This window comes from Camponotus floridanus, unplaced genomic scaffold (genome assembly GCF_003227725.1).
Source record: "Camponotus floridanus strain SB8 unplaced genomic scaffold, Cflo_v7.5 scaffold77, whole genome shotgun sequence".
NCBI classification, from domain to species: Eukaryota; Metazoa; Arthropoda; class Insecta; order Hymenoptera; family Formicidae; genus Camponotus; species Camponotus floridanus.
In genome coordinates this window covers 633,217-646,909 of record NW_020229846.1, presented here as the reverse complement: position 1 = coordinate 646,909, position 13,693 = coordinate 633,217, and the positions used below count along the sequence as shown (strand labels likewise).

General features: G+C 34.5%; 1 long non-coding RNA gene across 1 annotated transcript; it reads right to left on the bottom strand.

Annotated features, from left to right (window-relative positions):
* Positions 1-7,943: 7,943 nt before the first annotated feature.
* Positions 7,944-13,475, bottom strand: LOC112639595. The gene is made up of 5 exons (XR_003123586.1): positions 13,326-13,475; positions 12,887-13,012; positions 11,755-12,007; positions 9,476-9,687; positions 7,944-8,569 (listed from the first exon to the last, which is right to left on the bottom strand). It is a non-coding gene; the product is annotated as an uncharacterized LOC112639595 (long non-coding RNA).
* Positions 13,476-13,693: the final 218 nt, after the last annotated feature.

Sequence of the window (13,693 nt, the reverse complement as noted above, 5' to 3'; positions counted from 1 at the left end):
GATATAAACTGCGGACTCAACAAATCACAACAAAAAGTAAGTTTTAATGATATTTTTTAGTGTAAGCAAACTAGCTGTTATTGCAATTATTTGTAAAAACGATTTAAAATTACTATAAGTCTTATTTAAATTCACTTTACGACACTAAATTATTTTATATTTTACAAAAATGTTTACGTATCAAATACCCAATAAGCAAAATGTAAGCAGTATGTCGACAGACTGGCAACAGATTTGATCAAACCATGTCAGCAGAATGACATCTACTGCGTCCTCATTCTGCTTCTAATCTGCTAGCAGAACCTGCTCACAGAATCGGATATCAGATTGTCGGCAGAAACTGAGCAGGATCTGCTATCAATGCTAACATGACTTGATGTCAGACTGTTAGCAGAAATCGAACAGGATCTGCGCGTGCAATTTGATGGCAAATGGACAGCAGAAATTTCACAAGATTTGCACTTTTATTAATATTATATAAATGCAACAAAATTGATTATTACAGGTGCTAAATAACAATATTATCAGCAAGTTAATTAGAATTTTCTTATAGAAAATACATAAAAATGACATATATGTAATATGTTATATCATAGTTATATTTCATATAGCGAAGGATTAATTTCAATTCTATTTAATTAAATTAATAATAAAGTAAATGTAACTTGTAAAACTTGAGATGTAATTTATTTAGAATTAAATTCTTGCTTTATGCCTCAAATAGCCAGTGCATGAATAATTTTCCATATATTATATTGATTCCAATCAGTTTAATATTCTGAATTCTGACTCTCATTTGCTTGTATCAGATATCAGAAATTAAAGTGAAAAATTAAAATGATAATTACTATATTTTTAGTCTTTTATTCATATTCGTGACTTTATATATATTTCTGACAGAAATTCAATTACGAGAAAGTACAGCTCACGTAGCGGTAAGTGAAAGAACTATCGAATCATGCAAATCCTATTCCATTTCTGCCATCAATCTGCTATCAGAGATTGTATGCGCAGATCCTGTTCGATTTTTGCCGACAATCTGTTGTCAAATTGCATCGCACAGATCCTGTTCAATTTCTGCCACCAATCTGCCACTAAGTTATGCCGGCAGAATCTGTTCGATTTTTGCTGCCAATCTGGTAACTGATTATGTTAACAAGCTTTGTTATATTTCTGTTGACATTCTGGCGACATCACATGATATATCAGAACCTGCATCGATTCTGTAATCTTTCTGTCGACAACAATTTCTAACAGATTCCCTGACAAGATCTGCTTTAGCAGACTTGGCTATTGGGGTATATATATAATTATGTATATAATTTAACTGAAAAGTACTAATTATATAATACTAATGTTAGAAGCAAAATAAATTTGAGGTGTTGTAATTAATGCTATAAATATGTATATATATATATATATATATATATATATATATGGGAGTGTGTGTATGTATGTTTGTTTATATGATATGTATAATATATATTTATAGGAAAAATGACGGATCGTCCCAAACGTCAGAACATCCATAAACCGCGACGATATCAAACGACATCTTCAGAGGAAAGGGAAGTAGAAAGAAGTTCAGGAAGAAAAACACCGATGGAGCAACAACAGAGCAGCCAATTAGATGACGATGTCGCTGAGTTACGGGGAGTATTAGAAAATGATTCTCCTAATAGAGTTATGCATGTTCATCCCGATCAATCACTTACTTATACACAATCGTCAATTAACAATTATAAGGAACATATCAGTAATACACCACATGTCAATGACACAACACATTTATTTTGCACACAACCTTTTACTCAAACAACACAAACATTCAGTCCCAGTGTCACATCACATGCACCAATAACTTACACACAACTGTTAAATGTCAATCACACGACACAAACACATTCTAACAATAGTTTACAACAATTAAACTATGCACCACAAAATTATAATACAACACAAACATTCACACACGATCCACATGCATCTACTCATACACAACATATTCGTAGTGGATTGAATACACTATATGACCCTAAGTTTCAGCCTTTCAACATCTGGCCAAATGACAGTCATCGTCTAAGTTCTGTACCACCATCATCACAAACTACAGGAGATTTTTACAATGTTAAGCCGGAAATTGAGTACGATAATAGAATTAAGCAGAAAATTTTTTATAAATATCTAAATATACATACATTGAACTAAATATATATAACTTATACTTGTATATGCAAATAAATATTCACAGAGCAATACATGGAAGAATGGATCAAGGAAATTAAATAAGTTTTGAAGCACATTATACATATATGTACATATAAACACTAAATATCATTTATTTTATATCTAAACATGATACATATACTATTTAGATATATTATAGTCAGTATTCAGAACGCACACAAAAGTGTTAACATGTTGTTATCCAATAGAAGAATCTGTATTACATAATACAGATTCTTTTATTGAATAACAACACGCTAATATCTTTGTAAGTGCATTCTAAATACTGACCTATGTGTATATTATTTATATTTATTATGTAATCTAATTATTTATCTATTGTGACGTGACGCTTTTTAAGCTCCGTCACGGTTTCCCTGCCGAGGAAAACAGCGCGCGGGGTCGTCTCTCGCGCCTGAGAGGAGACTACCGTTAGTTATTATTCAATTGTTTAGCCCTATTTTTTAGCGAAATTTAAGACCCGCGATTCGAATACGGCTACTGTGCGTGCGTGCAAGATCGACAAGTTGTAAAGGAAGCTACCGCTAGATATCGAGGATACCGAAGATACCGAGGATACCGAGGATACCGAGGATACCACAGGAATAAGGTCAAGTAGTAAGATCCCGCGCCACCGCGCTTTAGAATGTAATTGGAGATTGAATCTGCATTATTTCAGATTGTAAAAGAAACGGCAGCAAATCCCGACGACGGTGATGAAGGCAACTGTCCAGGCAGCTGACTGGAAAAACGGAAATCTCGGAAGGAGACGCGGAGACGGCCTGGCCAGCCGGCCACGTCCCCGAGAATCGGCATCACGAATTACCGTCGTTCACAAGTACTGGGCTCCTGTGTAAGGGCAACGCCGTACAACAGCAGCAACGTTCGAGGGGGCGGAGAATCAATCCCGTTTCCCCGAAATCGACAAGATGCGCGGAAGATCGGCGCGGGATTCGAGGGCCTTACGAGCACAGACGAAGATCGTCACTGTATGGTGAGCTAGTGACCAGTGCACAGCAACCAGAATCCGGAAGAGACGACCCTGAGGGAGCCGCCACCAACACTAATTGTAAGCCGTCGCACAGGTAGCCGACTAGAAAAATTACTCCGGGATCAGCTGGTGTCATCGTGTCGAGATACCATCACCGGGCGGCTATCGTACCGTAAAGAAAAATTACCGAGAAGTTGAAAACTTGTACCGTAATTATCGGACGCCAGCTGTCACCGGGGTCGCGGAATTGTCCCTCTCAGGGGTGTTCGTACCGACAGTCCGTAGTATTATGTATCGTTTCCGTACCGTTTAGAATTGTATCGTTTCTGTTAACATTTTTCTGGTATCGATACTCCGAGCGTGACGCGGCGATTTTTGATCGAGTATATCGCATACCGGAAGGCGGGATTTGAGCGAGTAATTTCTTCGCGAGCGTGTGTTACCGGAATTAAGAGAACGGCTCTGCAAGAATATTGTTCTACGCGAAATCTCCACCGAAAAGTATTTAACGTACCGCTGGTTCGAAATTTCCGTTACGCGGACGTCGTGCTATTGTTAACGAAACAAAAGGTCGTGCTGCGACCGTTACATCGGGTAAACAATTTCTGTCTATCTCCTTGACACTACCGTTAAAGAAAGCTTTTGTTTTTCATCAAGACTTTGTCGAAAGTCACCGTTAATTGCCGTAAGAAAAGGTTCGATTCGAGTTATATCGAACTTTTATAAAATACGGATACCGTCTATTTCGGGTTAAAATTCTGTTTCTTAGTGGTCTATTGTTCGTTACCGTTAATTATTGTTGAGCGTAAAAGTTACCGTCACAATTGTATGCAAAGTCAGGTTCGATTTATATCGATATTGAGCACGAGGCTCGCGCCTCCAGGAACGTTCGTAAATCATCCGCGTATAAACGTCTGATCATAAAATTCCCGTACACTCTGATTACCGTTAATTGCGTGGATTACCGCCATAAACTAGTTGAGAATTATACCGAAATTTGTTAGCGAGACGAACGTCTCGGCATACGAGCCGAAATCAGACGTAATTCGTTCTCGAGTTTGGTAGAGATTTCGCCGCTAATGTTCCCGGCCTTCGATTACCGTCATTATCGAAAGGCTAAACTATTTTTTAATACCGTTTTTTTTTCCTTTTCTTTTATTGCCGACTCAGAGTCAAAATTTCAAGTAGCCTCTCTGAGAGTATTGTATCTGACCTTCGCATCAGCCGTTATAGCGTGTCCATTGTTTCCGCAATTTATAAAATAACCGTTAGATTTTCGAAATTTATCTGCTTTCTTTTATTATTTTATCTTGTGCCTTGCGTTCTTGTATATTTACCGGTATATTTACCGAGTTTATCGCTATTATATTAAATTTGTCGCTATTAAATTAACTTTATCGCTATTATATTGAATTTATCGCTATTATATTAACTTTATCGCTATTATATTAAATTTTATCCATATTATATTCAAGTCGATTATACTGTTCATGGTGTGTGTATTCTAACATTTCAATATATGTAATTAATTGTGACCAAATAACTGAGTAATCATTTCTCTCGCCTAACAGTAATCTAGCGCTCTCTCCCCCTTACTGTAACTAATTCACAAAGAACTCTGCCCCTCTGCCATAAACTGAGCTTGCCGTTACCGTTTCGATATCGTGGCGCGGAAATACCGCACCTGGCGCCCATATTCTATCTCCTTTTTTTGTGGAGATTCGGTTACCGTACTTTACCGCCATTTTAAGATACCGTACCGCCATTTTGAGATCCCGATACCGCCAATTACCGACACCGCCAAATTTGCACGCCACCTCCTCGGGAGCGGCGTTCCCGAGGCGGGCGACGGCGTCGCACTATATTATCTTTACAGAAAGATACATGAGAAATTGGACAAGATATTACAGCAGACGAGCAATAGAAGCCGAAAGCATACACCTGAAAAGCCAGCATTTTTACCAATATCATCAATAGCGGATGTTGAAAAATTTGAAACTGCTAATGATGAAGAATATATGACATTGGTATGTGAAACAAATAAGTTTATCATATATACTTATGTATAATAAACTTTAGTAAACTAAACGTAGACACATATATAAATAGAAATATAAATAACAATATTTTTTAAATAGGTGAATTATTTGATTTTTATTGGTGGCTTCAATGCCAAAGAGAGCATACATTTATGCGTAAAAGAGATTTTTCAAGATCGCTTAATGACTTCATACACTTGGTTTGGTCGTGAAAATCAACGGCCATTATTTAATACCCGCTTGGTTAAAGCTATTTATGGTATGATATTATTATACTGATACTAAATTTAAGTTATCAATGATATTTTAATACAATGTTTTGCAGATGCTGTATGCGAAAATAAAAATTTTGAAAAGCCGATGCGGGCTACATTCCAAATGTATATGAGAGATGCTGTGCGAACAGCCAAACAAAGAAACAGAAATAAAGTCCGTAACAACTTAGATCGTGCACAAAGAGGCCATCAAAATAAAAGAGCACATGATCTGTGGAACGACGAACACGACGAACACAACGAACACGAGGACGAGGATGAGATAGCACAATCAGAAGGAACAGAAGAAAATTAGGTCAGTTTTGTAGGAATATACATATATCTTTTATAACATACATATTTTATATGACATTTAGTCCCGTATATTGTTCACCGATTGACAATGATTATATATATATATATATATATATATATATATATATATATACATATATATATATATATATATTTTACATATATAAATTTGTTAGAAAATTTGAACATATCATTGTTAAGCAGTGTTTATTTTCTAATTTATCATTTACATTTTGCAATATTAATAATCGATTTATTTTTTCAACTTTGTTACAGGCATTGCAGGAAAAACGTATATTGCACAGTGTTGCTGGACGGGCTGGATTTTTCTGCGCATGCGTATGTGCAGAAATACTTATCCTGTTCAGCAACACCTTGCAATATACGTTTTTCCTAATATTGCAGATTGAAAAAAGAAGAAAAAGCAGAAGCGGAGTGACCTGATATGAAGACATAAAAAAACGGCATTTTTCAATGTCAATTAGCACTCTTCATTGGCTTTTAAATAAGCACTGAAAAGTGCCATTTTAATTATTTTACGATGGAATACCGCTTGATTCACTTTATATCGGCACTTTTCAGAGCCACTAACAGGAAAATCACTTTTCTTTAAATCGGCACTTTTTAAAGTCATAACTAAAAAATGCATTTTATATATATGTGTGCTGCAGAAATAAATAACGCACGTAGCGCGAATATACGTATACTTGTATATATATATATATATATATAAATCTTTTATATGTCATATAACATAATGTAAAAAAATTTATTTTATTATATTCTCGTAAAACATTAATTATATGCAATATTTTAGATACATTAATGGGGATTTTTATAAAAGATACTTTAAAGATGGATTATCTCATGATCATGCATGGTGTCAAAAAAGAAGATCATTTATTTATGGCATTAGTTGCATCTATATTGCAGAATGCTGCTGGTGTTAAACAAGGCTGTGGAATAACGGATGATATCATGACAGGTACAAAAAAACAAAATATAACATGGTCCTGGAAATAAATATAATATATAATATAATAATAATCTGATATGATTTTTGGGATAAATTAAAATTACAATATCGAAATTATTATTCAATGATGTTACAGGCGAAAAATATTATTTTGGATTATGGAATAACGATTTGAAACATGGCAATGGTTTAATTGTAACACTTGATGGCATTTATTATGATGGAGCTTTTACGCAAGATGTCCTAAGGTGACTATACATTCACGAATCTCTTCTTAATATAAGAAACATTGAAGATATAAATTATATTGATAATTGAAATATAATATTGACATTGTGTATGTCTGTTGAAGGGTTATGGAGTTATGATATTCGAAGATGGCACGCATTATTAAAGAAAATTTAAATCTGCAGGGATAAAAGATTTCATTTTTTAAAAATTTATAAATCACAATAACATTTAAGCCCATTGAAGAGAAAGTTTGTAACAGCATAATGTGTTAAATATAAGTCGTATTTTTTAAATATAATGTATGTAATTTATATGCAGCTGAATCTATAATAATTCTCCATGAGATTTATAACTATTTACATAGAAAAAAATGAAATATTATAGATATGATGTAAAAGTTACGCAATATGTTAATGTGGATGTATAGATCTATATATGTACCTAGTTATAGTATCTCTGATTTCTATTTAATTGTTATAATATGCCTTTTTTTAAATGTAATATTCTTCAAATGATAGCATTATATGTGTATATGCATATGTTTATATACATACATACACACATAGTGTGTTTAAAAAGTATATATATATATATATATATATATATATATATATTTATTTATTTATTTATTTATTTATTTATTTTTATCAATAATATAATTCTTATCAATATATAAAATAGTAAATCTCGTCATACACGGCGTGATAGCAAATTTGTGGCAGAAATAGATAAAAGCTTATCGTAATAATGCGAATCGTATAAATTATTAATGAGTCCCATTAAACAGGTTTTAATAAAATTAATTAATTTTACATTAACAAATAAATAAAAATAATAATTAAATTAGAAAACAAAAAATAAGAACATTTCTAATCTAATTATTTTTATTTATTTGTTGATGTAAAATTTAATTAATTTTATTAAAACTTGTTTAATGGAACTCATTAATTTATACGATCCGCATTATTACGATAAGCTTTGTCTATTTTTGCTACAAATTTGCTATCCTGGCATGCGTGGCAAGGTTTGCTCTGTTCTTGCCACAAATTTGCTGTCATGCTATGCAAGGCAAGGTTTGTTCTATTCTTGCCATAAATTTGTTATCCTGCCGTGCGTGGCAAGGTTTGCTCTGTTCTTGCCACAAATTTGCTGTCATGCTATGCAAGGCAAGGTTTGTTCTATTCTTGCCATAAATTTGTTATCCTGCCGTGCGTGGCAAGATATGCTCTATTCTTGCCACAAATTTGCTGTCATGCTATGCAAGGCAAGGTTTGTTTTATTCTTGCCATAAATTTGTTATCCTGTCGTGCGTGGCAAGGTTTGCCCTGTTCTTGCTACAAATTTGCTGTTGTACTGTACATCGCAAAATTTGCCGTATTATTTACGTGAAATATGCGTCATGCTATTGCGACAAGCATTGTCAGCAAAAGATAAGCTTTTTGCGGACACACCTTGTCGTAATTTTGCTACAAAGGCATGCTCGAATTTGCTGCAAACTTTACGTAAAGTTTGCATCATTTTGCTATCTGGGTATATACTGGAAAGATTTATAAATAAATTTAACAATTAATTTTCGGTTTGAATAATATAACAAGCACAACGAAATAAAGTGTGAACAATTTTACCGATGTAATAATAATCAGAAGACAGGCATAGACGATAATCTTGCAAATTTGCACAAGTCACATTAACAAAAAAACGTTATTTAATTAGATTCGAATTTGAGAGAAACTGATGCGTCCGTGTGAGACTTTGTCAAGAAACTAAACACAACCAGATGAAAAACGAGACTACGTGACCTTTATTATTTTGTCATAAATGTTGTTTAAACTATCCGTGTCTTTCTGTAGGTTGATTAGATTATTAAATCTCTTGATAAAGAACATCTCAGCGATCTCTCTCTTTCGAACATACTTTTTGCTATGCAAAATATTGGGTTTCGACCAGTCAAAATCATGTCCGGATTCTAATCTATGTTTGCTAATGACCGAGTGATTAGTTTCATGTAACTTTATATTATTAAAATGTTCTTTCACTCGCGTACGTAAATGTCTTTTTGTTTGCCCAATGTATGATAAATTACAATCTTTACAATTTAATTTATATACAACACTTGTCTTATCATTATTATGTAAGCTATCTTTACCGCGTCTAATTAAATTATTTAGTTTTTTTGTTATTTTGTAGACGACGTTAAAACCACTATTTCGTAAAAGACGGTACAGATCATAAATAAAATAAAATAAATAAATCATACTTAATAAAAGAGTAGCTGAGAAGGAGAAAATGTTAAAAGAACAAGCTCAAGCCTTACAAGTTAAACAACAGGAATTAGCTATATTACAACAGAATATCGAAAGTAGAAATGCTAATGCTGACAATGGACAGATAGATACGATACTAATCGCACTGCAGGAACAAATCTCTGCTTTAAGTTCCTTACCTTTCCAGATAGAAAATTTAAATCAACGCGTTGCCCAGCTTTCCACCTCGAACGCAGATTTACCTTCTACTCAACAGACGACTTACGACCATATCCCCGTAAGAAATCCCCTTATAGATCCAATCCGACGGACACTTCTCCGATTCGTCTTAAAGATGTAGTTGATTCGATCCCAAGATATGACGGACACAATATTTCGGTCTTCCATTTCACTAAAACATGTGAACGAGCTTTAGAATTAATCCCTTGTTATCAGGAATATCATTAGGTACAATTAATAATTAATAAACTACAAGGACTATGCCGCTATCGAGGGTACAGAATGCGAAACTATTATCGAACTTACCAAACGATTGAAAAGTATTTTTGACCCCAATAAATCTATCGATCAATATCGCGGTGAATTAGTGAACATTTATATGAAACCGAATGAAAATATTTTTGATTACATTGGAAGAGTAAAAGAATTACGCACTGCTATTATTGACGGAGAAACTAGTCCTAGTGGATATATTGATGAAATTGTAAAACATCAAATTGAAATGAGTGTTAAAGATAATTTTGTAAACGGTCTTCCTTCCGATCTTCTAATCCGCGTTAAATTAGAAAGATATTCTTCATTAGATGACGCTAATTATATCCGCTATACAACTTTCTAAAACTTTGGAAGCAGAAAATGCGCGCAAACGAATTACATCATCTTATAAGCCTAATACTTCGCCTCGTGCGGATTTCACAAAGCCTCCTCAACCTATTAACCAAACACCCAGTAATAATCCTCAACAATTACCTCTTCGGACTAGCGCAACTCCCTTTATAAAACCCCTCATTCCTGGAATACCCGGTCCTAATTTTCCTGCCTGGAAAATTTGCCGATATTGCAAAGCTCCTAGACATCTAATCGATGAATGCCGGAAACTCGCTTATAGGCGATCAGTTGAGAATAATCCTTCACAATCCTCTACTAATAATGTTCAAAGTAATCCGGGAAACGCACAGAGCGTTCCGGTAACCATCGACGTCCGCCAGAACGAAGCTCAAATTGGACGTCCTCAACAAGCCCCCATAACCATTGCGCTACCTCAAATCTCGACAACTGTCCTATCTCCTGTACCGAATCAATAAATGAAAACGCAAAATATAATAGTCTACCTTCCGTCATTCTCTCTTCTACTGACTTGAAAAATACATGCTTTTTCATGATTGACTCTGGTTCCGGTGTTAACCTAATAAAACAACACCTCATTAAAGCAAACGTTATTATAAATAACGAAAAAACATTATCCCTTCAAGGTATATCTTCTAAACCTGTCCCTACTCTAGGTTTTGTTACTATTCTTCTACTTAACCGACCCACTAATTTTTACGTGATTCCAGATACGGTCAGTTTTCCCCAGGACGGTATCTTAGGGAATGCATTTTTAAAAGAACGAATGGCTAAAGTAGATTATAAAAACAAATTGCTGCATTATGACGACTCGAGCATTTCATTTTTAGAAACAACTCTTATCCATATCAAGAAACGGTCTGTTACACCATTTTTTGTCCATGTTGCTAATTCCGAAAAACAATACGGGTATATACCGCGCTTTGTATCGTTCGAAAAGGTTTATTTCGGAGATGCTATTGTTAAGAACACTAATGGAAAAGCTTATCTACCTATTTTTAATACTTCTGAATCAGAATACGATATAAAAGTTCCCGTGGTTGACTTACAAGACTTCCATTTTCTCAACGAATTCACATCCCCATGTAATGTCGTCAAATCCCGAGGGAATGAGACTAGTAAGGGGTCTCATAATCCAATTATAACCTCTTGTAAGAAAACCGACTTTAAAGATATCACCGCGACCTTAAGGCTCCCAGTGATCAGTAATCATATTATAAACAATTTCGAAAACCCTCTGTATTTTATCAAGACTCAAAATAACAATACTTCTGAGGAAGTTTACTGCGACCGCGCGTCCGCTGTTATGCAACTTTTGCGATTAGAACATTTAAATTCCGAGGAATCTGATAATGTCAAATCGCTAATTCTTAATCATTCTGATAAATTTCATCTCCTTTATGACAAACTCGAAGCTACTAACGCTACTCAACATTTCATACCTACTACAGACGAAATCCCTATCCATACGAAACAATACCGATTTCCTCCGATACATAAGGACGAAATTAATAAACAAGTTAACGAACTCTTGTCTCATGATTTAATCGAATACTCTACCTCTCCTTATAATTCCCCCGTATGGATAGTACCCAAAAAACCAGATTCTTACGGTAATAAGAGATGGTGAATGGTCATCGATTACTGTCGCCTCAATGAAAAAACAATAGGAGACGCTTATCCTCTCCCTAATATAACCGATATCCTTGATCAATTAGGGTCTGCCAAATATTTTTCTGTCCTCGATTTAGCTTCCGGATTCCATCAAATTCCCATGGCTTCCAAGGATGCTCCCAAAACTGCTTTTTCAACTCCTTATGGACATTACCAATTTAAAAGAATGCCCTTCGGTTTAAAAAACGCCCCTGCAACATTCCAAAGGTTAATGGATAATGTTCTCTCCGGATTACAGGGTAATGAATTATTTGTATACATGGACGATATTGTCATATATGCAAGATCATTAAAAGAGCATGAAATTAAATTTAATAAGTTAATGCAAAGATTACGAGATGCGAGCTTAAAATTACAACCGGATAAATGTGAATTCTTACGACATGAAGTAGCTTATCTCGGACACATAATCGGATCTGACGGAGTTAAACCTGATCCGAATAAAATAAAATCTATAGCTGAATTTCCCGTGCCAAGAACCGCGAAAAATATTAAGCAATTCCTGGGTTTGGCCGGATACTACAGACGATTTATTCCAAATTTTTCTAAAATCGCCAAACCACTAACCGACTTACTAAAGAAAAATAATACTTTTAACTGGCATTTACACCAAGCAGAAGCATTTAATACGGTAAAACTCTCCTTATGCTCCGAACCCATACTCCAATATCCTGATTTTATTAAACAATTTATCCTAACTACCGACGCATCAGGATATGCTATCGGAGGAGTATTAAGCCAAGGACCAATTGGAAAAGATTTACCAATAGCCTATACCTCTCGTATTTTAAACGGTGCTCAACAATGTTATTCCACAATTGAAAAAGAGTGTTTGGCAATAGTTTACTACGTTAACCATTTCCGGCCTTATTTATACGGAAAAACGTTCATCATCATAACTGATCACAAACCATTAGTTTGGTTTCACTCAATTAAGGATCCTTCCTCTAGATTGTGGAAATGGAGAACAAAACTAGCTGAATATGAATATGAGATACAGTATAAAAAAGGAAGTTTAAATAATAATGCCGATGCCTTATCTAGAAATCCTCCTGCCAATTGTGTTGTACCTTTTTTCGCTGCTAATAACTCCGATGATTCCTCTAACAACTCGATTTCTTCCGAACGTCAAAGACCCGACGTGATTGAAGATGCGTTATCCCCACTATCCGAATTTTCTCCGTACAATTCACAATCTGAAAATGACGAACCTACGTTAGAACAACGTAATATAGTAATACAAGAATATTCTAGTGATAACGACGAGGATAACGACGAGCTGATGATAGACAATTCAGACTATAGCGAAAATCACATATACGAAGAAATTTTTGATGTTAACGAAGAATATCAAAAACTCGATCAACTCGTTATTTCTGAAACCCGGGACAGTTTACTAAAACAAGCAGACAACCACGTAATATTTATTTATTCAAATGGAACCCCTTTCGATAACGGTGCCAAAGAATATCAAACCGCAAATCTATTACCAGAATTTCAAGAGCTTACTTATGAAAGAGCTAATGTAAAAACCTTCGGTCAAAGGACCTTAATATCAATTCCCATTAAGCTCGATAATCGAGCAGAAGCTCAATCATTAAAAAACTGCATGCAATCACTTTTAGATAGAGAACCTCTAGGAGAGAGAATGGACAACTGATCATGTGATCAAGCCTTTTCATGATTTGACTGGCAGAAAATGTATCAATTTTAGCTATTGCGATGCCAATGCAAAATATGATGACACAAATAGGTTATATCTCGAGCATAAAAGATGTCAAAGTCGACTGATTACTTAATAATAATCATTTTTAAATAGAATTTTTTACTTATTATAAAAGTTTTGATAAAATAGGAGGTAAGTGTTTATTAATAAA